The following is a 27,740-nucleotide window of genomic DNA, read 5'->3' as shown; positions in this document are numbered from 1 at the left end:
TGTCGGTGTATGGCAAAAACCACTACAATATTGTAATTAGCCTCCAATTAAAATAAATAAATTAATTTAAAAATTATTAATATATTGGTTATATTATTTTTAAATGATATAATAATGAATTAGATCTTTTTTTTATATTTTTCTCATGTACACATGTACAGAACTTGCTACAGTATTCATTAAGGAGTAAGAAATCATTATTTCTAACCTAGTTAATGATTATATACATACTTTTTTTCAATTCAAATCTCACCTAAAAAATTTTATATGATCAGTTTGTTGAATTCACATTTTAAGATATGTCAGGATGGTCTGAATCTGAGGCTTACCATGCAACAACAAAGGTATCCTCTCACGTCTTATTGGCAGTTTCTGTGAATCCCTGATTACTACAAAACACGTTCACTCAACTCACACAGACATACTGTTTACTAATTAAGCACTGGATTGGCCAAAAACTTTGTTCAGGTTTTTCAAACTTTTAGGCCAATCCAATAGTTTCATTCATACAACACTCCTATAGAATGAGCTTTACCTATGTATTATCAAAGTATGCAAGCTTTTACTACCAGTGGCAATGTTACTGTTATCATTCATAAAAGCAAACAGGAATCATACAGTCCTATAGAGTTCCTAGTACAGACTGAAGGAAGTTGATTCAAGTTGACTGCTATGTAGATTCATTTCCAATTAGGTGGGAGTTGAAGCAAATAATGGAGTTTTAAAGAGTATAAAAAGCAGGTCAAGCAAAAATGTTAAAAATAATTCAATTGTGTTATACATAAAGAATACAAAAAAATATATATATTATGTTACACATACTTGAATATTTATAATTTTACTTGTATGTGTAGTTTTTAAATTTTAGGCACTGTGAAAAAATGGTGAATGTTTAAAGTATCTTTCCCCTAAAATGTGTAGCATCTGAAATGAGCAGGTATCAAACCAAAAATTTCAAATATCTATAAAATATAATACACAGGGAATATTTGCAAAAAGTAAACCATATTTGGAATTGGATTGGAGTTATGAAGGGGTGGGCTTCCCTTGTGGAGGGTTGAGAAAATAATGTAAGCATATTATATAAAATAAGTTTATAAATATATTATAAAACATAAAGGTTACTTGTTAGATTTAATTCTATATTTAGAAAGCCTAATAATTTATAATTGTTCCTTGGCATTTTTAGTTCCAATCAGCTCTCACAGTATAAACCAGAAAATGTTTTTAAATAAATTTGGAAAAAAACTCTGTATATGTGAATAGAGCTACTGATTTTAATCACCAGAAATGCAATGAAAATCCTTCTGGCATATTAAAATAAAAATTTAAGGAGTTGTAGTTAAAGCTCATATCTCCTCTCACAACTCATTAAAGATAAAATCTGAAAGTAAATACATAATCAAATTATTTGCATACTCACAAGTTAGGCCTCGTCCATCCTCAATTTCCTCATGTGGTATTGAATCTTCTAATCCATGATCCATGAAGTGCATATAAATTCATTTGATCCATACCAGGTGGAAAATATTCCCAAGGAAGAAATAGAATCCCATTCCACGTCTCCCAGGTAGTGCTGATTTTAAATTGTAAACTCAGCTCTTTCTTTCATAGTTTGGAGTTAATAATCAAAAAAGCAACAATTTTCAACTGGCAGATTTAATGTATTAAACAAATAGAACCTAAGTTTAAATTAGACAAAAAATGATATGCCTTGTATAAGGTAAGCTTGTAACTCATGGCTCCTAAGTTGAAAACCCATTAGTAATGCCATTGAGTATGCACCCCATTCATAGTTTTATTATTTATAAAAAGTTGAAAATATTTATTGTCTGTTATTGCCTTCCCTGGTGGCTCAGATGATAAAGAATCTGCCTGCAGTTTAGGAGACCCGGGTTTGATCCCTGGTTCGGGAAGATCTTCTAGTGAAGGGAATGGCAATCCACTCCAGCAGTCATGCCTGGAAAATTCGGACAGAGGAGCCTGGTGGGCCATAGTCCATGGGGTCGCAAAGAGTCCGGGGACCACTGAGCAACTAATCACTTTCACTAATATATAAAATGTCAGATCATATTGTACAAACAGCTAATTTTTATAAGGGCATAATGATACTGAAGACCTAGGTATTGGTACTTCATGCTTGGAGTTCTAAGGAAAATAAGGGACACTACTTTGTTTGCTCATTAGCCCTATCTTTATTTTAGTTGTTAATATCTATGCAGATCCCTGGCAGGCAAACCTAGACAATGGAGATTTGTAGCAGCCACTATACCCAAATGAACCTGACATTCAGGTCAGGAGATAACCTCTAATGGATTTTATATGCCCCTACCTGTTTCAGTTAGTTATTTCATTCTTTGTCACCATTTCAGAAACTGATTATATTTATTATATTGGCTATATTCACACATTCATCAACAACTATTTTATCAGTTTTGCAATTTTTAGTAATTTTCTACTGATATCAATTTTTACCTTTCTAAATGGTTCATCTCACTAATGAGTATTAATACAATCTTTTAACAAGGATAAGGCAAAACAGAGATAGACTTTGGAAACAATCCATGTCCCAAATAGAGAATATTGGATTCCTTTTCAACACAGATTATCTCTCCACAGACTTCCTTCCTTTGTTCCCAGACAGTTCCTGTCAACCCTAATGAAGAATCTAATATTAACTTAAGTCAGCCAGAATCACTGACAATCCTATTTTTAAAATTACCCATTTGGAAAACAGTAATAGTCAAGAGCCAAATTACCTTCTCTGCTTTCCAAATCCATTCCCTCAGAGATCAAGACAATTCAATTAAAAAAAAAAAAAAAAACTCTTGCGGGAACTGCTGTAACAATGTCCACAGGACAACTGACAATTTCTATGAAGTGATCCATAAACCAAAATCTATGGTGTCTGATAAACACAATCCGCTGGTCATAGTGATTTCCCTTGACAGTCTATTTTGCATCTAGAGAAGAAAGTATGTGAGGAATTTTATTCCTTTGGAATTGGCTCTATTGTAACTCCATAGAGCTGCCAATAGTTGTCTCCCTTTCAGAATTTTTTTTAAGGAGAACTTTTAAGATAAAGGGTCCACTGTGAAATAATTGGAATTCAACATACTATTCTTCTGCTAGGACAATCTCAGGTAACTTGTCTGACCTCCTTTCAAAATAGAAATTTCTGAAAGTTCTCCATTATGACTGTAATTTCTTAATTCATTTGAAGATGAGAAGTGTACCATATGAACCAAGTATTAACTGTTTGGGATGTCATTTTTCCAAAAGCCATTTTAAAAAATATATTTGTTATAAAGATCTGAGCCCACCGAACACCAACAAATGTTAGGATCTAAATTGTTGTTGAGCTATTCAGTTTTGTCTGACTCTGCAACTCCAGGGTCTGAAGACTACCAAGCTCCTCTGTCCATAGGATTTCCCAGGCAAGAAGGCTGGAGTGGGTGGCCATTTTCTTCTCCAGGAGATCTTCCTGACCCAGGTATCAAACCCACGTCTCTTTGCTGCACGTGGATTCTTGCACCACTGAGTCACTGGGGAAGCCCCTAGGATCTAAATAGAATGCCATTTTTGTTCTCATTCCACCCACTTCTGTATCAAGAAGCTTAAATTAATTCCTGACTTTATCAAGCTACTGATTGTCATACAATGAGTATTTAATAAGTGCCTGCCAGGCAACAGACTCTTTTCAAGGAACTGGGCATATGGTGTCAACAAAATAAAGCCCTTGATCTCATCAGTTTAGTTCAGTTCATTCGCTTAGTCATGTCTGACTCTTTGCGACCCCATGAATCACAGCACACCAGGCCTCCCTGTCCATCACCAACTCACGGAGTTCACCCAAACCCATGTCCATTGAGTCAGTGATGCCATCCAGCCATCTCATCCTCTGTCATCCCTTCTCCTCATGCCTTCAATCTTTCCCAGCATCAGGGTCTTTTCCAATGAGTCAGCTCTTCGCATCAGGTGGCCAAAGTATTGGAGTTTCAGCTTCAACATCAGTTCATCCAATGAACACCCAGAACTGATCTCCTTTAGGATGGACTGGTTGGATCTCCTTGCAGTTCAAGGGACTCTTCAAGAGTCTTCTCCAACACCACAGTTCAAAAGCATCAATTCTTTGGAGCTCAGCTTTCTTCACCGTCCAACTCTCACATCCATACATGACCACTGGAAAAATCATAGCCTTGACCAGATGGGCCTTTGTTGGCAAAGTAATGTTTCTGCCTTTTAATATGCTATCCAGGTTGGTCATAACTTTCCTTCCAAGGAGTAAGCGTCTTTTAATTTTATGGCTGCAATCACCATATGCAGTGATTTTGGAGCCCAGAAAAATAAAGTCTGACACTGTTTCCACTGTTTCCCCATCTATTTCACATGAAGTTATGCGACTGGATGCCATGATCTTAGTTTTCTGAATGTTGAGCTTTAAGCCAACTTTTTCACTCTCCTCTTTCACTTTCATCAAGAGGCTCTTTAGTTCTTCTTCACTTTCTGCCATAAGGGTGGTGTCATCTGCATATCTGAGGTTATTGATATTTCTCCCGGCAATCTTGATTCCAGCTTGTGCTTATTCCAGCCCAGTGTTTGTCATGATGTACTCTTCATATAAGTTAAATAAGCAGGGTGACAATATACAGCCTTGACATACTGCTTTTCCTATTTGGAACCAGACTGTTGTTCCATGTCCAGTTCTAACTGTTAATTCCTGACCTGCACATAGGTTTCTGAAGAGGCAAGTCAGGTGGTCTCGTATGCCCATCTCTTTCAGAATTTTCCACAGTTTATTATGATCCACACAGTCAAAGGCTTTGGATAGTCAATAAAGCAGAAATAGATGCTTTTGTGGAACTCTCTTTTTCGATGATCCAGCGGATGTGGCAATTTGATCTCTGGTTCCTCTGCCTTTTCTAAAACCAGTTTGAACATCTGGAAGTTCACAGTTCACGTATTGCTGAAGCCTGGCTTGGAGAATCTTGCCCTCATAGAGCTGACATTTTAGCTACATTCATAGAAGAGACTCTTTACCATTTACTAAGAGAAGAATAGGATGCCATTTTTTATTTTCTGAAAGTATTACAGAAAAGCAAATTAATGTTTAGAACTCAGACTACACCAGTAAACCACTGTTCAGCTGAATAAACTTTTTATTTATCATCTGTTATTCCCTTCTGTATGAGAAAAATATAATTCTAAGAGGTCAAAGAGGAAGTCTACCCTGTACACCAGCACATTCCCATTGTTTAGCACACTTAACACTTAACAATACTTAACATTTGTAGAATGACTAATGAGCATTAGGCCAAATAATAAATCAATAAATGAATATACTGAAGTATCTTAGAAGTTGAAGTGGTCAAACAAGAGACTGGCAACTGCGAACATTGACATTTTAGGAATTGGTGAACTAAAATGGGCTGGAATGGGTGAATTTCATTCAGATGACCATTCTATCTATTAATGTGGGCAAGAATCCCTTAGAAAAAATGGAGTAGCTCTCATAGTCAACAAAAGAATCCAAAATGCAGTACTTGGATACAATCTCAAAAATGACAGAAAGATTTCATTTCCAAGGGAAACCATTCAATATCACAGTAATTCAAGTCTATGGCTTAACCACAAATACTAAAGCAGCTGAAGTTGAACGGTTCTATGATGACCTCCCAAACCTTCTAGAACTAGCACCAAAAAAAAGATGTCCTTTTCATCATAGAGGACTGGAATGCAAAAGCAGGAAGTCAAGAGATACCTGGAAGAACAGGTAAGTTTGGCCTTGGAATACAAAATGAAGCAGGGCAAAGGTTAACATAGTTTAGCCAAGAGAACAACTGGTCATAGCAAACACCCTCTTTCAACAACACAAGAGACGACTCTACAAATGGACATCACCAGACAGTCAATACCAAAATCAGACTGATTATATTCTTGGCAGCTGAAGATGGAGAAGCACTATACAGTCAGCAAAAACAAGACTGGGAGCTGACTGTGGCTAAGATCATACCATCACTACAAACAAAACTACTGGAGGTGATGGAATTCCAGAAAAGCTGCCTGAGATCCTAAAAGATGATGCTCTTAAAGTGCTACACTCAATATACTGGCAAATTTGGAAAACTCAGCAGTGACCACAGGACTGGAAAAGGTCAGTTTTCATTCCAATCCCAAAGAAAGGCAAGCCAAAATATGTTCAAAGTACCACACAATTGCACTCATCTTACACACTAGCAGAGTAATGCTCAAAATTCTCCAAGCCAGGCTTCAACAGTATGTGAACTGTGAAATTTCAGATGTTCAAGCTGAATTTAGAAAAGGCAGAAGAACCAGAGATCAAATTGCCAACATCTACTGGATCATTGAAAAAGCAACAGAGTTCCAGAAAAAATTCCACTTCTGCTTTATTGACTACACCAAAGCCTCTGACTGTGTGGATTACAAGTGTGGAAAATTCTTCAGGAGATGGGAATATCAGCCCACCTTACTTCCCTTCTGAGAAACCTGTATGCAGCTCAAGAAGCAACAGTTAGAACTGGACATGGAACAACAACATTGTTTGGAACAATGTTGTTTCAAACATCATTTGGAATAGCATGGTTCCAAATGGGGAAAGGAGTGAAGGCTGTATGTTGTCACCCTGCTTATTTTAACTTCTGTGCAGAGTACATCATGCAAAATGCCAGACTGGATGAAGCACAAGTTGGAATCAAGATTGCTGGGAGAAATATCAATAACCTCAGATATGCAGATGATACCACCCTTATGGCAGAAAGTGAAGAGGAACTAAAAAGCCTCTTGATGAAAGTGAAAGAGGAGAGTGAAAAAGTTGGCTTAAAGCTCAACATTCAGAAAACTAAGATCATGGCATCTGGTCCCATCACCTCATGGGAAATAGATGGAGAGACAGTGGAAACAGTATCAAACTATTTTTTTGGGCTCCAAAATCACTGCAGATGGTGACTGCAGCCACAGAATTAAAAGACGCTTACTCCTTGGAAGGAAAGTTATGGCCAACCTAGATAGCATATTAAAAAGCAGAGACATTACTTTGCCAACAAAGGTCTATCTGGTCAAGGCTATGGTTTTTCCAGTGGTCATGTATGGATGTGAGAGTTGGACGGTGAAGAAAGCTGAGCACCAAAAAATTGATGCTTTTGAGCTATGTTGTTGGAGAAGACTCTTGAGAGTCCCTTGGACTGCAACGAGATCCAATCAGTCCATCCTAAAGGAGATCAGTCCTGGGTGTTCATTGGAAGGACTGATGCTGAAGCTGAAACTCCAATACTTTGGCCACCTCATGTGAAGAGCTGAATTATTGGAAAAGACCCTGATGCTGGGAGGGTTTGGGGGCAGGAGGAGAAGGGGACAACAGAGGATGAGATGGCTGGATGGCATCACCGACTCGATGGGCATGGGTTTGGGTAGACTCCAGGAATTGGTTATGGACAGGGAGGCCTGGCGTGCTGAGATTCATGGGGTTGCAAAGAGTTGGACATGACTAAGCGACTGAAGTAACTAACTGAACTATGGCGAAAAGAGAAGAAGAACTAAAGAGCCTCTTGATGAAAGTGAGAGAAGAGAGTGAAAAAGCTGGCTTAAAACAACATTCAGAAAACTAAGATCATGGGATCTGGTCTCATCACTTCATGGCAAATAGATGGGGAAACAATGGAAACAGTGAGATACTTCAGATTTTTGAGCTCCAAAATCACTGCAGATGGTGACTGCAGCCATGAAATTGAAAGATACTTGCTCCTTGTAAGAAAAGCTATGACAAACCTAGACAGCATATCAAAAGCAGAAACATTTCTTTTCCAACAAAGGTCTGCCTAGTCAAAACTATGGTTTTTCCAGTAGTCATGTATGGAAGTGAGAGTTGGACCATAAAGAAAGCTGAGTGCCGAAAAATTGATGCTTTTGAACTTGAATGTTGGAGAAGACTCTTGAGAGCCCCTTGGACTGCAAGGAGATCCAACCAGTCAATCCTAAAGGAAATCAGCCCTGAATATTTGTTGGAAGGACTGATACTGAAGCTGAAATTCCAATATTTTGACCACCTGATGCAAAGAAATGACTCATTGGAAAAGACCCTGATGCTGGGAAAGATTGAAGGCATGAGAAGGCAACAACAGAGGATGAGATGGTTGGATGGCATCACCAACTAGATGGAGATGAGTTTGAGCAGTCTCCAGGAGTTAGTGATGGACAGGGAAGACTGGCAAGCTGCAGGCCACGGGGTCGCAAAGAGTGGGACATGACTGAGCAACTGAACTGAAATACCTATTCACAGGGAAAACCACGTGACTGTGATTGATTTAGCATCCTGGTGTTCACAATATCATCTTTCTTGCTTCCCAAAGTGACTCTTTTAAGTGATCTTCCTGTTGTATTAGGCAGAAGGCAAGATTCTAAGAAAAATTGTGAAGACACTTACAGATTGAGGTAGGCATTTCTGTGCTCTTCCTCCCTTGTCCCTTGTGCTACTTCCCCATGTTTAGATATTCTGCTGCTAAATTCTTTAAATTTGGCTCTGAGTGGTGAAGCAAAAGATTCCATGTACCAGCTGGAAGAGGGAACAAATGTACTATTTATACACTTTCACAAAGGCACTGCCTTGGTACCCCAAACCTCAACATCATCAGTTTGCCATCTACCCTCTCAAGCCCTAGTTTTTCCCACTGAAGTTCTCGTGGTTTAATTTTTTTAATTGGAAACATTTAAATTTCACTCAGAAACCACGTTAAAATCTGGTCCTCAAAAATATTTCAGGCCAATCTCTTCAAGGTTTATGGTGACTGTTTCTATAATTTCAAGGAAGTCCTTGTTTAAGCATCTGAGTAGAACCAGAGATGCAAACTGAGGCATTCCTGCAGTTTCTTTTTATAAGTAAGAAATTATCATTTCAGCAAGAAAATCACTAACGCTCTCCAGTATTCCCCCTGAAACACTATCTTGGCCCTCAACTTTGCTTGATTAAGACTACAATAAGGAATTCCCTGGCAGCCCAGAGGTTTGGACTCCATGCTTCTACTGCCAGGAACCCAAGGTTTGATCCCTGGTTGGGGAACTAAGATCCTGCAAGCCGAGCAGCATGGCTAAAAAAGAAAAATACATACAACAGTCTTTTATCAATTAGTAACATATAATAGAAGGCATCATCATAGTGTACTTAGAATTTTCTGCCACATAGTTCTTACTACAAGCCTAGCTAAGATTATTTACATTCAAAATGAACTGATTAAAGTAGTACATTCAAGATCTCCTAAATCTGAATATTAAGAGAGGATCCAATGCCTAGAATATAGCCTTGGACATATTAGGTGCACCCTAAGTATAAGTTAAAAGAGTAAATGTATGAGATACTAAGTCCTACACTGCAGTATTTTATTTCCTGAAGACAGATAACTCATTCTGTGAGACAGAATCATGAGGAATTTCCCCACATGAACTCTTTGCTACTCAGGACTTTCCCTGGAATGTGAGCTCATTGAAGAAAAGAGCTTAGACTCCTGTTCACACATATAACCCCAGTCACAAGAATAACACCCTGTACATGGTAAATACTCACAAAATACTTGTTGAGTAACTGAATTAGCCTGTGAATCCTCATATTTGTCAAAGCCAATATATGATGTCAGGGGTGTTCAATCAGAGTAGAACTCATAATACTAAATACAGGTAAGCCCAAGCCAGCAAAGATGAAAGCTGACATTGATGACTTCAGTGCAGTTTAATAGCCTATCTTCTTTCCTCAAAAATAGTGTTTACAATTTGGGAAGGATTTTAATGGTTCTCATAAGACATCAAATTCTTCTTATTTAAATCTGCATAATAGTGTATTGTTGTTGTTTAATCACTGAGTCATATCTCACTCCTTTGCGACCCTATGAACTGTAGACTGACAGGCACCTCTATCCATGGGATTTCCCAGGCATGGATACTAGAGTGGGTTGCCATTTCTTCCTCCAGGGGATCTTCTCCACTCAAGGATCAAACCCACATCTCCTGTATTGGTAGGTAGACACTTTACCACTGAGTCACCTGGGAAGCCTGTAAAAACTGTATACTGCTGCTGCTGCTAAGTCACTTCACTCGTGTCCGATTCTGTGTGACCCCTTAGACGGCAGCCCACCAGGCTCCGCTGTCCCTGGGATTCTCCAGGCAAGAATACTGGAGTGGGCTGCCATTTCCTTCTCCAATGCATGAAAGTGAAAGGTGAAAGTGAAGTCGCTCAGTCGTATCCGACACTCGCGACCGCATGGACTGCAGACCACCAGGTTCCTCTGCCCATGGGATTTTCCAGGCAAGAGTACTGGAGTGGGTTGCCACTGCCTTCTCTGCTAAAAACTGTATACACCTACAGTTAAAAATGTGAAATGCATTAAACAACACAGCAGATTTTGCAGGTGACACACATATATCAATGAACTTCTAACATAAAGAACCATCCTCAAAGAAAAGGTACAGTCTTTAATATAGAAGAAAAATGTTTTTATTTCTTTCAGAGTCAGTGGGATTCCTTACTTTATAGACTCTCAGTGTAGTAGCATGGCTTGGCGTTGTTTGTTGCTTTATTTTCTGTTCTGTTATTTTGCTCTATTTTTATTTTTTATTCCCAAACAGAAGAAGAGATATTTAAAGTAGATGTAAAGAAAACATATACCAAAAAAAAAACAATTCAGGGAAAACTTGTTTTTAAGAAATCCAATCAATGTTAACTAAATTAACAAAACATTTTGAAAAAGTGGATACATGTCACTGTAGCAAAAGCTCCAAAAGAGCAGAGACTACATGTTATTTGACTTTGTCTCTTCCACCCCTAACAGAGTCTGACCCATAAAAAGTACTCAGTGAAAGTCTGGTAAATAAATGAATGAATGATTTCATTTCCGCCTAACAAATATATTCAAACAGCCAACTTTGTTTTCATTAATCAAACCCATTTTTTTTTTAACATACCACTTTCAATAGCAATTTTCTTGATCCTCAAGTGCACATAGCCTTTTCCCCATAGTAAGACAAAATCGTGCTCCAGTTTTCAGTGTTGATTATGCTAGATACTACAGAGCCAAACCATTTTAAGAATTCAGCAAAACATTTAACTCTATCTGACACATAAACAGACAGCAGTGTTAAATCTGTCACTTTGGTTCAGTTATCTCTACATCTGCTGATGGGATTTTAATCTGGTTGGCATGCACTTACACAGTATACGCACAGTTCTCAATTTTCATTTTCCCCCTTTTACAAAACAGAAAGTCAAATGGTAAAGTTAATAGAGCTGTAAAAATATAGTACCAAATTTATTTTAATCACTGTGTGAGTGTCATTGATTTAGGACAGCTGCTGTCTAAATAAATAGACCTAAGGCCTAATAACTGTACAGAAAAAGGCCAAGGCAGATGTCTATTGCTGGACCTGAAGACTTGTGGGCAGATCACTGTCCAGTTAGGATGACTGGTCTCAGTGGCAGTTTCCCTACAACTGAGAAAACTGCCCAGCTCCTTTTGTATGCAGGTTTCCAGACTGATTTCTTACTGGAACAGATTCCTCACAAACAAGGATAATCTTTTATTTGAGGTTTAGTCACTTGAATTCCCCTCTGTTCTCTTCTCTGTCAAGCTTTGCAATTTTTATTTATTCTTGGTAGAAGGCACTTACTATTGTAGTTATGGCACTTTTCACTTTAAGCCTCTCTTTTCAGTGTCTTCAAGAGAGAAAGGTCTTCAGTTAGAAATTTCTCATGCTTGTTGACAGTCTGGAAATGATTTATTTTAGAAGAGGATAGAGGTGAAAGGAATAGAAGGAAAGATCATTATTTCACCATCTTTGAGAACTTATCAGTTAATCACTGGTTTATTGTTAAATGTGATGGCTTTCAAGATTTAATTTTATTGAGTTTATCTTTAAGAAGCAACAATGAAATATCTTAAAGTCTCATAAGTAAAGTAAATCTAACAGGCTAAAAAAATTTCCTGTGGCTAAATTATTTTAATTTATTCTCTCTCACACTTATATGACAAAGTGGGTTACTGAAACACTAGTCAATGAAAATACACTTTAATCATATATACTTATAAATAAATTTACAAATAAAGTTTTAATATATGGATCTACAGATAATAAATATTTATTTCATGGGTATGCTTTCAGATGTTTTCAATACTAGCTTCTTCCACACACATGAAAGAATTCATAATAATTATAATTGTCACTCTTTAAAATCTTTACTTAATATTCTGATATTTTAATCCACTGCTCTCCAATGATTTTTTCTCCATGAGAATTACTGCATATGTACATACATAGGACTAAATGATAAAATAGTTACTAAAAGAATTATTTAACCATATTTCAAAATCTATCAAACTCACTCTGGGCTTTCAGATTTTTCTACATAGAAATAAAATATTTATTTCTTTATTTATTTAATTTCTTTTAGAGAATAGCAAGATTCAAGGCCATCTGTTGCTTCTCTCTCTTCTTTTTCTAATAAAAGAAATTCTTTGAAGTAAAGTATTGCCAATTAAATGTTCATCCAAGGAGAAGAGAAAAAATAGCAAGTGGATTTGCTTTAAAGATTATTCCAACTTCCCAAGTGTGAAATCTTCAATACAGACTATTTAACAGCAAAAACTAGAGTGGAAAATATACAGAGATTAAAACTAGATACTAAAACTATAAGAATTTATAGGAAATTTGTCATTATCTTTTAAATTAGATGCAAAAGCAAACTGTTTATGAAAGTTAAGATCCCTATACTTATTTTTGATTTCTTATGCTAACCTTAAAAACTCTACAATACAAAACCCACTGAAATATTGAATCTGCATACAGATAATAATTTCTCAAAACCAAGTTATATATCAGAAACAGAAATAGAAGGAAAGTATTCATATAAATATAAAGTTATAGATCATTTTTATTATTATATTTTTATTATCTGAGCCCTACAACTTGATTTTATCTCATCCTTGTAATTCCAAATTTAAAATTAAAATAAATAATCTATTTTTTCCATTAAGAATGTTTGACTTAGGATAAGAATAAGCTATTACTAAATTTAAACTTCCCTTTCTCCTCTTAGGGCAGGATCAATAAATAAGAAGTAAGCTGGACATGAATAATGTACATCAGGAAGTTTCCAAAGAAGACACCATATCCAGGATAGAACTCAGCATGTTATGTAAACAGTACACGGGAGGCAGCCTCATGTGAACTTGAGTTGTCTTAGCTATTGTCCAGAAAGTGTAAGCAGGAATACAAGGAAAACACATAAAGAAAGATTCCTTTTTTCCCTCCAAATTCAGAATAATACATTGATACCACCTTCTTGGGTACTATGGGACAAACATTAGTGACTGCTGCCTAGCTTCCCAAAGTTGAAAACAATTATGCTCAATTGAAAAATCTTTTTTCCAGCAGAAAAGTATTACTTCTCACAAATTCTTAAATGGTTAACAATTTTATGTCCAATCAAACATTATTATGACTATGTATAAACCACAGTAGGACCATCTGGCAAGTAAATTACTTGGGGCACAAATCCCAACCTGCGATTTAAAAAAAAAAGCACTATATAAAAAGCTCAGTTAGATGTTCGCCAAGATTCAAAATGAAAATACATGCACGAGCCATTCAGAATTCACAAACAAATAAAAATGGAAAGGTCAGCAATGGTCTTTCTCTTTCACTATTACTAGGCCTTTGAAATAAGCTCAGGAAATGTAAGTAGGTGGTTTTTGATTAATTTGATAGACGTACATCCATGGAACCAATTTACAAGTGATTTGCAGGCAGGCTGGCATTACTGAAATAAACGGTGCTATTACTATGATTTATGCTACTATTCCTAACACAAGTGATAAAGTGAAATTTACAGCCCTTAATTACTACCATGAAAAATTGGGAGGGAGAAAAAAGAGCAAAGATTGGCAATTTGCAAACTTGTCAGTAAGGCAACATGCAAAAATTCATTTGCTTTACTTAAAAAAAAAAAAAAGACACTGCACAAATGGGCCTTTCTATATTGTTATCAATCCACTGGGGAAGGACAGGCAGTTCAAAAAAACAAATGACCAAAATGTAACCTTGAGATACCAGGAAGTATGGTATAGGAAAATAGCTGACAAAATGCAGTCACTAGTTATAAAAAGTAGGGAGGTAACGAAATACTGCACTACACTATACGTTATTTGGGCCATTCACGAGGCCCAGCTTGCTCCTTAAATCACTTCCTTTCAAGTGTTTTATAGTGGGGGTGGGATAAAATTAAAGAAATCATATCTGTAGCTTTTTAATTGAATGTTTTCCTCTTATCCTATTCATATCCAAATAGTACTGAGAGTCTGTTAAGTTATTCAAAAATGTTTACAGAGACACTGCTATCCACAGAACTCTAACAAAGCTATACAGAGGACCCTATTCTGAGAGGCATGCTCAAGCACTGCCGTTGTCTAGAGGCTGGAGATTATGCGGATGCCTAGTTTCCTGGGCCGTGGCCCTGTCTTCTCTCTGTCTTCTATACTTTCTCCTTTAAAGGTCCAGCCAAGTTTTATTTCCAATACTCATCCCCTCACATGACTGACCTACTATCAGGGAATGCTTAGGGTTCTAATGGACCTTCTAGTCACTATTTGCTGTTTGGTTCACTATATAGCAATTCCATTCAGTGGTTATTCACACTACTTAGCAGTTGCTAAATAGCAAAACTCTGCAAGGTTACATGACGTGGCAACTAATGGTACATAATAAGCGAGAGAGATGCAACAAAGATGGCAGAAGTTTCCTGTCTGCTTGATTTAGAAGATAATGGGGCAACTTTAGATAGAGATGCTCAACCAAAACCTGGAAATTGATAAGTCAGTTTCAGTAATGTTAAGTTTGAGTTGCTGTCAGGATAGCCACATGCAGATAAACAGTGAACTTTACTAGGAATGTAGGACTAGTGCTCTAGAGAAAAGTTAGGCACAGGTATACAGATATTAGAGAAATCTGAATAGAAACTAAGGTTGAAGGCATGGAAGAGGATCACATGGTCATAGTGAGTAATGTAAAACACAAGAGATCTAACAGCAGAAACAAATAGAAGACATACTTGGAGGACCAGGATAAAAGAAAACAATGAGATCACAAAGGACTAATCAAAGAACTAGAAGAACTCTGAAAAGAATCTCAAGAAGAAAGAAAGGATCATTAGTGTCATATGCTGCACAGAAATCAGGAAGAATGAGAAAATTCCATTAAATCTGTTGACCAAGGTAGCTTCAATAGATAAAAACCAAAATACAAGATTTTGAGAAACACATTTAAGAAAAAGGAGCTCTCTCCACACATTATGGAGAGAATTAGGAAAAAGCTCTTTTACAGTAGGTATAAAGCATACATGTGTCTTACAGATTTTTTATTTCCTGCCACTTCTTAAAAACTTCTTCTTTTATCACTGGGATATTATAGTATATGAAAAAACCCTTCAAACAGGTCTTTTATGGAGTTAATCCCTTATGTAGTAGGACCTCAGTGATCATGATGGATTATTTTGTCTTTGCCTTGTTCCCAGAAAGCCTAAAAGCATTTGGGCATTCTACAGCCAAGCATTTTCTCCATTTCTACTTCCCATCAACTTAGGCTTCCATCCCAGTCCATAAATCATCTTTTTTTAAAGCATCATTTTCTCCATTTCAGTAACTTTTCTCCTGAGATTTTAAATTATAATAAAAATTTCACATTTTCTTTAATAACCTCCTTACTTCAAATTCATAAATTTCACACTTTTCCTTCAGGAGTTTCCCATACCTCCATTCATCTGTATTTGGATAGTATCTCTTTTCCAAAAGTATTTTCTAAGTCACATTTTCATCACCATACTTGAAATGCAACACATGGAACATGCAATGCTGTTTCTTCTCATTTATATTCCTTTCAATATTTTCATCAATAGTTAATACCATTTGAAGGCTTACTCTATGTATTAAACATCTAATGTAGTGCCTGACATTCATTGTTTCATTTCATCATCTCTAAAAGCCTTTGAAGTGATTGTTTTATTCTCTCCAATCCACAGATTAGGAAAGGTTAGGTCACTAATCTAAAGTCACACAGCAAGGAAGCAACAGGCTGGAGCTCGTACCCATGTCCATTTGACTCCAATGTTCATCATTTACCTTGTAGAAAATTCTACCTCAATCCTTTGGTCTTTCTTTATAAGACTGCCAATGGTCAAACAATGCATTTTCATTTTTGGAACACGGCAAAAAAAAAAATTAAGTCCTCATTAGTGAAAGAGGCCTCTGTCAATTCTGGTTCATTCTAACTCAAAATACTCAAAAGGATAGATTTCAAGGTTGTTTTGTTCCTTTTATCCTTTCTTCACACTTTATCAATCAGCATCCTGTCTTGAAGACCCAAGTTGCTTCATGGGTCTTTCCCTCTGCCACTCCCCCTTGTTTTTACCTCTACTCTAATTACTCTGAATTCTTCTTTATTGATAGAGAATATAAATGTGCATAAGATCACCAAAATTTCAAATTACTCTAATTTTCATTAATGATACCCACATCTTTTAGATTTTAGTTTTTATATTCTCTATCAGATATAATACACATCATGTGCCTATGAGTACAGACACACACAATTTAATGGTATTAAGTTAGTAGTATAGCTTTATATTATATAACAGCATGAATACAAAATTTCAAATTTTTTACCAATACATTTATATGCACATATATATGTAATTTAAGGGTGTTAAACCAGCAGCATATTTTGTATTAAGTATTTCTCAAACAACACATAGATAATTTTTTAAAAACACTTTATTTAGAACTTATCTCTCCTTTCCACTTTCACAACTGGAATGCTAGCTATATTCATATCTTTTCAGACACAATAAAGATCAAAAAGCACAATTACATTTAAAAGAAAAGAGAAGATGCCGTACCTCTATCTATGTGATACTCTTCCTAGAACTTCACTGTTCAATATGGCAGAGATCAGTCATACCTAGCAACTTAAACTTAAATCTGAATTAATTAAAAATTAAAGTTAAACTTTAGTTTCTCAGTTGCTCTAGGCACATGTCACGAGGCTAGTAGCTAACATTTAGGGCAGAGAATATGCAGAACATTTTCCAACATCACAGAAATTTCTACTGGACAGAGGTGATCTAAGAAGATTCAAAAGGTAAGTCAATCTTTTGTACGTCTTGCTGTTTCTCTTAAGATAATTCTCCTCTGTGAATGAATAAAGAAAATGTGGTATATACACATACCACATTTCTTTCCTTTTAAAAAGAAAGTCTGCAATATGTGACAACATGGATGAATCTTGAGGACATTATGCTAAGTGAAATAATGCTAAGTCAGTCACAGAAAGACAAATGTGATATGGCTCCATTTACATGGGGTATCTAACATAGTCAACTTCATAGGATCACAGAGTAAAACCCAGGTGCTGGGAGATTTAGAAATGGGGAATTACTAAGCAATAAGCATAAAGTTTCAGTTTAGCGAGATGAATAAGTTCCAGGGGTCTACTGTACCTACAGTCAACAATAACATATTATACACTTAAAAATTTAAGAGAGTAGACCCTATGTTTTTTGTTCTTACCACAATAAAATGATTGTTTAAATAACGTAGAGCTATATATGGGCATGGTTCTGAGGGAAACAAATGACAAATAATAAATTGTTCTTTTACCATTAAAAAAAGATTATTACTCCCTTCTTAACTTTTTTTTAAAAATTGCTAACCATTAGTCTTTATAAATTTTGCTACTCACTACCACTTTTAAATAACAATCTTGGAAATATTTTACAATGTAAGATCAATAATGCAAATGTCCTCTAATTCAAAAAGTCTCCAATGACTTTTTCTTAAACAATATAGATCTTGAATCACTTTTTATTTCCACTTGCTCCAAAATTAAATAACAAAGTAAAACAAGCCTTCCCAATAGTGTTAGTCACTTGGTTGTGTCTGACTTTTTGTGACCCCATGGTCTGCAGCCCACCAGACTCCTTTGTCCATGGGATTCTCCAGGCAAGAATACTGGAGTGGGTAGCCATTCCCTTCTCCAAGGTATCTTCCTGATCCAGGGATCAAACCAGGGTCTCCTGCCTTGCAGGCAGATTCTTTACCATCTGAGCCACCAGGAAAACCTAATAGAGTGAGCAATTTTTTCTAAAATCCAGTGATAGGACCACAGTCTCCACAGTGGATTGATTCAGTCCTTTGCGAAGAATTCTGTTTCTAGAGTTGGAGAAGAATTCCTCAGTAGTGTATTATACTTTTTATAGATGGGTCATTATTTCAGCTCCTAAGTCCCATATTTCTACCCCTGTTAGCAATTTTACAACAGACTTCTGGTTTTTCCCTTGCCTCCCATTTTCTGAAGTTTCAAAAAGATAGAATACACAGGTGAAAAGCTTACAAGAGTTAGGGTTGTAATCTATAGTCATGGACCACACAGGATAACTGGCCAACATACACATCAAACCTCTAATCCTGGCCTTTTTAGCACACACTCTTGGACTGAGATATCTTTGACAACAAAAAGCTTATGTCTGAATGTATTTCTATTAGGAAAAAAAAAAGATACACCATGTATTGTGTCTTTTCTTAATGATTCAAAAGAATTACCAAAACACACACCAAGTATTTTAAATATGAAAACAAGAAAAGGAGCTAAAATTCCTGAAAGCAGTTGCCAATGGAATAAGACTGAAGTGAGAAATGAATACAAATATATTGTATTCAGTCCCATAAGCCTTTCAGTAGATTTTTAAATCATGTGCATTTTACAAATAATTATTTTATTGGTATAATTGCTTTAAAAAATGAAGAGAAACCACTTGATTGTTCATCAATTGAGGAACATGCTGATTTTATCTCTTAGAATAAAACTGTGAACAACTGCAAAAAATATGAATTTGGAAAATATTTGACTTTTGCCCTAGATTTTATTTGCAAAAACATATTAGCACCTCTTCACAATTTAGTTAGAAGAATATACCATTTTTTAAGCTTTTAAAATATTTTGAAAAGATTTTCTATGGATACAAAAGCAAGAAATTTAAAAAGCAAGAAAATGCTATGAAAACGATATAGACCAACTTTAGAATAGTGAAAGTCAAAAAAAACTGAAAAAGATGGGAAGAAGAAAGGAGGGAAAGAAGAGTAAGGGATAAGAGATGGGTATCAGCTGTGTCTAAAAAGATTTATTTTTAATATGTGTCAAATCTACGTGGGAAATGTTAAATCTCAGTGTCAGGTGTCATAATTTTCTGTAGTTTTCAGTTATTTTGAAATTTATTCACCTAAAAAAATTTCTCCTTCGTTCGAGTGTGTCCTCAGTTTACAGAAAATTTTCTAATTAAACACACAGTATTCTCTGCTGCTCCTTTTTAGAGAACTGAGTGGAAACTTTAATCCCAAAAGAGCAGTAGTCATTATTAAATCCAAACTGAGTGGAAACTTTAATCCCAAAAGAGCAGTAGTCATTATTAAATCCAATGTGCAAGAGCACAAGTAAAAAAACAATTACTGACCCATATTAATTATCTACCCATAAACCAGCCACACCAGTGATATGACATTATATACATATATATACACACACATACACACACATATACATATATATATATACACACATACATACAGACACACAAACCTTAGCCTCATACACTTTAGCCCTACTCAAACCTTTGAACTCTCTTAATTGCTTCCTCTTCTCCTAACTTTGAGAAGAAAATAAAAGTTAAACATGAAATGTATAAATATTCTAATCTCCAAAGTCATTTAATCCTACATTTTAAAATATAGTCACTGTAAAAACAAAGGCTGATTTGATTGAGCAAAGATTTGTAGTACTCACTGCAAATGCATCATCTTTGGAGAGCAGTAGGACCAGGTGCTATCTTTGCCTAAGCAAACAAAAAGAGAATCATAATGATAGTGTTTAAATTAGGCTGATAGTTCAGGCATTTTGAAATTAAAATGTCATCCAATTTTAATTTTTATCTAATCTTATTTGTTATTTTCCAGTAAGTATCTCATTCTCAGAAAACTGCAGGCTACTTAATAGACTAAAGCCAAAAATGAGTGACAGTGAGAACCAGAACCCTTAACGTTTACACAGTTTAAAGAGGTTTGTCTTTCTCCATTTGTGTAGGCTTTATAAATGTTAGGTAGTTAGAATAGGGAAAAGGAGTCCAGAATGGCGGTGGCTAAAAGACCTGGAAGGGAAAAGCCCGCAAAAATAGAACAAAGGAAGGTCCGAGGACCAGACTGAGGACCTCAGGTAAAACAAACAGCACTCCTGGCTGGCCCAGTTTACATAGGACAGGCCCAGGGAGAGAGAAACATATAAAAAGAGGAGCCAAAGTGAGCTCTCTCCCTCTCTCCTGCGCACTGGAGCACTCTTCTCTTCGCATCTTTGGATCTTCGTGCCCTCACGCCTTGAAGATGGATTTTCCAGATACCTTCTAAATAAAATAGAGCTGTAACACTGAGCTGTAACACTGATTTGTCTAAGAGCTGTAACACGGTCTGTCCAAGACCCGAGAGCTGTGACACGCCAAGGGGGCTTTAATGTCCGTCACTCCAAATCTTTGTTGTGACGAGACAAGAACCGAGGAGCACACACTCGCCTGACATAAATTTCTTCAACCTACTATTAAAAGTATGCTAAGCATTGGCCATAACTCTAAACTTCACCTAAATTTTCAGCTGTTTCTATTAATGGAGAAATTGTCAGATAAAAGAATATTAATTTCAGGACCAGTTATATAGATTCAGGGCTTCCCTGGTGGCTCAGAGTGTAAAGAATCTGCCTGCAATGCAACAGACCCAGGTTTGATCCCTGGATCAGGAAGATCCCTTGGAGAAGGGAATGACTACCCACTCCAGTGTTCTTGCCTGGAGAATTCCATGTAGCCTAGTGGTCTACAGTCAGTGGGGTTGCAGGGTCGAACATGACTAATGACTAACAGTATATAGGTTCATGTTAATAATGTTTAACACACTGTTCAAAATATGCTAAAGTGTTCTGCTCACAAAACAGTCAGATATAGTAAAGTATCAGGATCAATTTGGCCTCAGTTTATTTACTGCCTTTCATACAAGAGATGTGTGTATTTCAACCAAAGTATGAATTAAGTACATACTTGCCAAATGTCATATTTAGAAGGCCAAAAAAGAAACTGCCTCATCAACAATGTTAAGGAATGAATATCTTAGAAGGATCCCTTAAGAATTCAGGTTCCTGATAATGATGTTTTTAAAATCAGAAATTAAAACTAGATTATTTGCATTCAACGTTGTAACATAAACAAATTGAAGAATTTTAACACTTAATTTTCTTTAAATTTTATTATTTATCATATTTGCTCACTTGCAATAATGGACAAAAATGAAAGGCACTCAATTTAGCACTATTTGGCCTACAGGTTTAAGTTCTTATATTGATGTGTACTATTTATATTTTTAAGAAATCATTTGTTGTTGTTGCTTAGTTGCTAAGTCATTTCTGATTCTTTTGCTACCCCATGGACTGTAGTTTGCCAGACTCCTCTGTTCATAGGATTTCCCAGACAGGAATACTGGAGTGGGCTGCCATTTCTTTCTCCAGGGAATCTTCCTAACCCAGAGAACAAACACACATCTCCTACATTAAAGGTAGATTCTTTACCACTGAGCTACCTGGAAGTCCAGCAGAAATTATTTATAGTTACTTGTAAAATAATGTTTTCTTTAAAATTATATATGCTTTATACATTTCTCCACCACTTTACTGACACTCTACAATCAGTCTAAGGCATATGAATTCACAGTTTTTAGAAAATAAATACAAAAGTGCAACTTAATATAATTTTGTTCTTTTTCTTCATTAAAAAAGCATTCAATTTATTTAAACTAAAAAAAAAAAATCAGTCATCCATTTCTTCCACCTCACCTACTCTCCAGCTCTGGAGACCACCAATCTGTTTTCTGTATCTGTGAGCTTAGATTATCTATCTCTCTCCATCTTTCCATCTAGTTAGATAGATAGGTCAATATTTTATCATCAGGTATTTGTCTTTCACTGCCTGACTTATTACACTTAGTATAATATCCTTAAGGTTCATTCATCTTTTCACAAATGGTAAGATTTCATTCTTTTTATGACTAAATAATATTCCACTGTAGATATATACCACATCTTCTTTCATCCATCAATGGACATTTAGATTGCTTCCATGTCTTGGCTACCATAATGTGGCAATGAACATGGGGACATACACATACATGCATGTGCATAATCTTCTTCAAATCAGTTTTTTTCATTTCCTTCAGATAAATACCCAGAAGTGTAAGTGGAATTGTTAAGTCATATAGTAGTTCTATTTTTAACTTTTTGAGAAATTTCCATATTGTTTTTTAAAGTAGCTGTACCAATTTACATTCTCACCACAAGTACACAAGGGTTCCTTTTTCTCCACATCCTTGCCAACACTTGTTATTTCTAGCCTTTTTTCTAATGGCCACTCTAACAGGTATGAGGTAATAATACCTCATTCTGCTCCCAGCTTGCCTTTGATATGTAAAGTAATCAATCCAGAGTCTTGATTTTCTCTGTCTGGCCACACCAACCAGGAGGCAGTATTCCTCTGCTTTAATCATCCCAGAGTCAGGTATCAGGGAATTAGGGACCACCTTTATAGCTTACAGCCTGCAAAAGTTTTTCAAACATGCCAAACCTGACCTGTTTACAGTACCCTGCCTTGACTTTTTCTCAGGAAATCCCAGTCTACAACACCCACCCCCGACCTCTTCTGGCTACTGACCCATGCCAGTGCTTTCCCATGTTGCTCTTCATGGTATGCCACGTCTTCTGTTTCTAGGACCAATGAGTACAATAAGCTTTATTTTTCTGAACTTCTCCTGGGTCTCCTCTGGGGGCCATATCTAATGACCATCACATCAAAGAACACAGAACATGATGTCTATGTTTCATACATGCAGCATGACTGCTAACTATCCATCAATATCTATTCTCTCTTGCTATATTGTAAAAATAGATGCAATAGGGTTTAGCTGGCCTGTGACTGCCTGGCTAGGGATGACACTTTCCAGCCTCCTTTGCAGCTAGATATGGTCCTGTGATTAGGTTTTTGCCCAACTTATCACATAGATGAGAAATAAAACTTGCTTTTGTTCATCTAAAAGGCAAAAATGGGAACAGCAACTAGCAAGTATATAGAATGAGTTTCAATTAAATACAGAAAATTACTTTCTAACTATGGCAGTCTTTAAAGGCTACTGTCCTTCCAATACTGCATCTTTTCTATCAAAGCCTAGAGAAAAATCTTTGCTCCAACAACAAGGTAGAAGAGATTTCAAAACTGAATAAAACTTTTAAATAGATGTCCCTCAAAGTTTCTTCTAGCCTTAATATTCTACAATTCTATGCAGGACAGGAAAAGAAAAGTTGGGACAAGGAAGAGAAAGTAGGAGGCAGGACAAAATGGCCAGAGAGAATGAGGAAAAGAAAAGGAAGAGGTAAGAAAAAGGCAACTTTCAGAATCAATGAAGATTACTGGGAAATACATCTGAGTAACTAGAAAATACTTCCTTCAGTCATTATTTTTATGCAATACCAAGTTTCACATCAGTTCAGTTGCTCAGTCATGTCCGACTCTTTGCAACCCCATGGACTGCAGCACACCAGGCTTCCCTGCCCATCACCAACTCCCAGAGCATGCTCAAACTCATGTTCATCTAGTCAGTGATGCCACCCAATGATCTCATCCTTTGTCACCCATTTATCCTCCTGCCTTCAATCTTTCCCAGCATCAGGGTCTTTTCCAATGAGTCAGTTCTAATTGATAATAATACTTCCTGCCTAGGTGAAGACAATAAGGTAATATGTACATGATTAACAAAGTCTAGCATATGAGCAGTTCTCAACAAATGTAATTTATAAGTTGATCACATTTGTTGTTGCTCAGTCACTAAGTTGTGTCTGACCTTTGTGACCCCATGGACTGCAGCATGCCAGGCTCCTTTGTCCTCCACTATCTCCTAGAGTTTGCTCAAATTCATGTCCATTGAGTTGGTGATGCTGTCTAACCATCTCATCCTCTGCCACCCCATTCTCCTTTTGCCTTCAGTCTTTCCCAGCAACAGGGTTTTTTCCAATGAGTCTGCTCTTTTCATGAGGTTGTCAAAGTATTAGAGCTTCAGCTAGTCCTTCCAATAAATACTCCAAATTGATTTCCTTTAAGATTGACTGGTTTGAACTCCTTGCAGTCCAAGGGACTCTCAGAGTCTTCTCCAGCACCATGGTTTGAAAGCATCAAGTCTTAGGCACTCAGCCTTCTTTATGGTCCAACTCTCACATCCATACATGACTACTAGAAAAGACATAGCTTTGAGTATATGGACCTGGGTTGGCAAAATGATGTCTCTGCTTTTTAATATGCTGTCTAGGTTTGTCATAGCTTTTCTTCCAAGGAGCAAGTGTCTCTTAATTTCATAGCTGCAGTCACCATCTGCAGTGATTTTGGAGCTCAGGAAAAGAAAATCTATCACTGCTTCCACTTTCCCCCTTCTATTTGCCATGAAGTGATGGGACCAGATGCTATGATCTTAGTTTTTTGAATGTTGGCTTTCAAGCCAGCTTTTCAGTCTCCTCTTTCACCCTCATCAAGAGTTCTTTAGTTCCTCTTCACTTTCTGCTATTACACTGGTATCACCTGCATATCTGAAGTTGTTGATACTTCTCCCAGCAATCTTGATTCCAGCTTGTGATTCATTCAGTCTAGCATTTCCCATGATGTTCTCTGCACAGAAGTTAAATAAGCAGGGTAACAATATACAGCTTTTTCAAGTGCCTTACCCAATTTTAAACCAGTGAGTTGTTTCATATCCATTTCTGTTGTTTCTTGACCCATATACTGGTTTCTCAAGAGACAGGTAAGGTGGTCTGGTATTACCATCTCTTTAAGAATCTTCCACAGTTTGTTGTGATCCACATAGTCAAAGGCTTTAGCATAGTCAGTAAAGCAGAATTAGATGTTTTTCTGGAACTCTCTTGCTTTCTCCATGATCTAAAGAATGTTTGCAATTTGATCTTTGATTCCTTTGCCTCTTTGAAACCCAGCTTGAGCATCTGGAAGTTCTTGGATCATGTACTGCTAAAGCCTAGCTTGAAAGATTTTGAGTTAACCTTGCTAGCATGTGAAATGAGTTCAATTGTACAGTAGTTTGAACCTTCTTTGGCATTGCCCCTCTTTAGGACTGGAACGAAAACTTTTTCCAGTCCTGTGGCTATTGTTCACAGTACCTATGCTGCTGTTGCTGCTGCTGCTGCTAAGTCAATTCAGTCGTGTTCGACTCTGTGGGAACCCATAGACGGCAGCCCACCAGGCTCCCTGTCCCTGGGATTCTCCAGGCAAGAACACTGGAGTGGGTTGCCATTTCCTTCTCCAATGCATGAAAATGAAGAGTGAAAGTGAAGTCGCTCAGTCATGTCCAAATCTTAGCAACCCCATGGACTGCAGCCCACCAGACTCCTCCGTCCGTGGGATTTTCCAGGCAAGAGTACTGGTGTGGGTTTCCGTTGCCTTCTCCCCAGTACCTATAAAATGATGTCAATAATACAACCATTCATATTATAACCTATGTACTATAATTCATTGAACAAACATTCTATGAGGAAAGATTTGCCTATTTTTTCATTACTGTATCTCCAGTGCCTAAAACAATGCTTGAAACACAGTAGGTATTAAGAAAAAGTGTTTTTTAAAATAAATTAACCAGCAATAAAGACATATTTTATAGTAAAAAATTTTATTTTCTTTATTATTTCATTTCAAGAATTATAAACTACATGGACGAATGCTATATTAAGATTAAATGAAGCAGGACTTCTAGTATTTCAAGGCAATCTAGCTCCTTCCAAGATGCTGCCTTACAAAGACAACATAGGCAATAACTACTTAGAATAAAATGTCTACCTTTATAAAATCTGAATAATAAAATCTTTTAAGTGGCAGTAAGTGTGGTAAGTTAACAAAGCATACCTGTTAAAAAAAAAATTCAGAGTTACATGTATTCCCCATCCCGATCCCCCCTCCCACCTCCCTCTCCACCCGATTCCTCTGGGTCTTCCCAGTGCACCAGAAGTTTTAACACATAAAAACTTGAAAATCCAAAGTGATTCTTGTTTTTTTTTAATTAATCTTGGGATTACATAAGACATATTCTTTCAACAGAAGAAAATGATGATAATTTCAATCTTATTTCCCAACAACATACTTTAGTAGTTCATGATATATGGCAAAATAGCTTATGTATATTTGTTTCTCCATTCAGCACTCCAGAAAATTTGCCAAAAGGTAGTGTTCCAGGTGGGGAAAAAAAAGAAAGAAAACATGAATAATTTGAATAATTCATAAGGATTTATATTTGAGGACTGTATAATGACTGTGCTGGAGATGTGTAGATAAAACAGTCACCAATCAACTCTGCCAAATTTTCCTTCTCCATTTCCCCCAGAACCTTCTTTGCTTTTGAAGAACTATTCCTTACACCTTGAATTATGTGGTTCCGGCAGGGCTGGCAATGACAGTATCACAGCCTCCTTACAGACTGCAGTGAGAAGAAGAAATCTGCTTCCTTTAAGTTGGCCAAGTTAGAACTGCTGCAGATTTCCAACTACCTGAGTCACCTCCCTCAACACCATCTCATAAAGGAAGCCCCTCTCTACAGGATGAAAGAATGAGACAGATACACACAGATGTGGAAGGGATTTCGAGATGAATGGAAAGGGCTGGTGGTGGGTAGGACATGAAGGTGTAGGAAGAGAAAACTGCAAAACAGAAATACTCTTTGACATCACTCTAATCTTTGGATTGAGGCAAACTGAAACAAGCCAGCTAGTTCACCTCTAATCTTCTGAAGTATCTGAGTCAACAATTCTTCCTTTCTGCTCAAATTTTCTTGAGTTGTATTTCTTTCACTTGTACATAAAAGAATTTTGCTGAACAGGAAACTTTCAATTTACTTAGTCACAGAATATCTACAGGCACAGTATAAATTATTAATCAAAATATATAAAGTCTTATAAATACTCAAGATTTTCAACATTGGGCATAATTTTTTTTTTGTTTTCTGTTTTTAATATTTTATGCATTTATATGATTAAAACTGCAAAACATATGGGTTTTACTCATTGAAACTATTCTCACTGCAAATGTCCACACAATAAGAGTGAAGAAAATAAGTGATTCATTTTGAAGAAATTATCTCAGCAACTCAAGTTAATATAATTTTTAAGTTATCAACAGAAGCAGCATTGGGATTAAAGAGCAAGGACTTTCAAACCAGACTGCTCAGATTCAAGTACAGCCTCTGTTACTTACTAGCTGTGAAACCTTGGTCAAGTTATTCAATAGATACGTGGCTTCCTTTGTGGTTCAGCTGGTAAAGAATCTGCCCGCAATGCGGAAGACTGGGGTTAGATCCCTGGGTTGGGAAAATCCTCTGGGGAAGGAAAGGCTACCCTACCCACTCCAGTATTCTGGCCTGGAGAATTCCACGGACTGTATAGTCCATGGGGTCACAGAGTCGGACACTACTGAGTGACTTTCACTTTCACTTTCCTCACCTGTAAAATGGATTATGGTATGGCTAAAGGATTTAGCATGTGAAAAGTGCTCAAGATAGTATCTGACACAACGCATTATA

The 27,740-nt window shown here is 36.6% G+C and overlaps 1 protein-coding gene across 1 annotated transcript in view; it reads right to left on the bottom strand.

The window, feature by feature from the left end:
- The window catches only part of C13H4orf33 (chromosome 13 C4orf33 homolog), a 380,208-nt gene that overhangs the window by 287,090 nt on the left and 65,378 nt on the right, over nucleotides 1–27,740 (bottom strand). The window contains exon 8 of the transcript XR_010658836.1: nucleotides 19,885–19,933. The gene's annotated coding sequence lies outside the window, so the exon portion shown is untranslated. The remainder of the gene's footprint in view (nucleotides 1–19,884; nucleotides 19,934–27,740) is intronic.

Source organism: Muntiacus reevesi, chromosome 13 (assembly GCF_963930625.1).
Source record: "Muntiacus reevesi chromosome 13, mMunRee1.1, whole genome shotgun sequence".
In the NCBI taxonomy this organism is placed as follows: domain Eukaryota; kingdom Metazoa; phylum Chordata; class Mammalia; order Artiodactyla; family Cervidae; genus Muntiacus; species Muntiacus reevesi.
This window is presented reverse-complemented; position numbering and strand designations above follow the sequence as displayed.